The following is a 1,146-nucleotide window of genomic DNA, read 5'->3' on the forward strand; positions in this document are numbered from 1 at the left end:
ATGCCAGGACAGCAAGACAGAAAAGCAGGGCTAGTGTTTTGGGTGTGAGAGAGTTGGGCTATTTTAAGTGTAATTTATACCCAGGTAATACCAGTCCTGTATATATGTGATATAAGTAAGTGCAGTAAGAGCTACATGCAGAAGTTGCTTTATAAGTTATTTGTGGAGTAATAATATAAATAATATTAATTTATACTTTATTTTTAGTTTAAACAAAAACAAACAAATAAATAAAACAATGGGATTAGTCATCACTTTTGTTTTACAGCTGTTTTTCAACCGGCGAGCCTTGGCCATGGCTTGGGCCTGTTGGGCAGCAACACGGGCTTCTGCCACTCTGTTTGGTGCGTGCTCAGCCTTTGATTTTAGATTACCTTGGCCCTGGGACCAAGGTAATCTTGGCCTGGTGAGTTGGTTTATTGGCCCGGGCCTGTTGGGCAGCAGCTTTACGGGCTTCTGCCACTCTGTTTGGTGCGTGCTCAGCCTTTGATTTTAGATTACCTTGGGCCCCTGGGACCATGGTATTCTTAGCCTGGTGAGTTGGTTTATTGCCCGGCTTTTGACAGCAGCTCTACGGGGCACTCCCGGGAGCTTTCCTCCGGTGACAGCCTGGGAGCTTCCTCTTTGGTGACCGCCTGGGAGCGTCCCTTTCGGACTGCCTGGGGAGCGTCCTCGGGACCCTTCCTGTAGCGTCCCTTCGGTGACCGCCTGGGGAGCGTCCCTCGGTGACCGCCTGGGGAGTGTCCTCCTCTTGCTGACTGCTGCGTCCCTTCGGTGACTGCTCTGAGCGTTCCTTCGGTGACCGCCTGGGTAGCGTCCCTTCGGACCGCTCTGAGCGTCTCGGTGACCGCCTGGGGAGCGTCCACTTTGGTGACCTCCTGGGAGCGTCCCTCTGGTGACCTCCTGGGGAGCGTCCACTTGGTGACCTCCTGGGGAAGGTCCCCTCAGACCCTGGGGAGCGTCCCTTCGGTGACCTCCTGGGGAGGTCCACTTGGTGACCGCCTGGGAGCGTCCACTTCGGAGACCTCCTGGGGAGCCCCTCAGACCTCCTGGGAGGCGTCCTCAGACCTCCTGGGAGCGTCCACTTCGGTGACCTCCTGGGGAGCGTCCCTCTGGTGACCTCCTGGGGAGGTCCCCTTCAGACCT

The sequence above is a fragment of the Homarus americanus genome, unplaced genomic scaffold, assembly GCF_018991925.1.
Source record: "Homarus americanus isolate GMGI-L3 unplaced genomic scaffold, GMGI_Hamer_2.0 scaffold14467, whole genome shotgun sequence".
NCBI lineage: Eukaryota > Metazoa > Arthropoda > Malacostraca > Decapoda > Nephropidae > Homarus > Homarus americanus.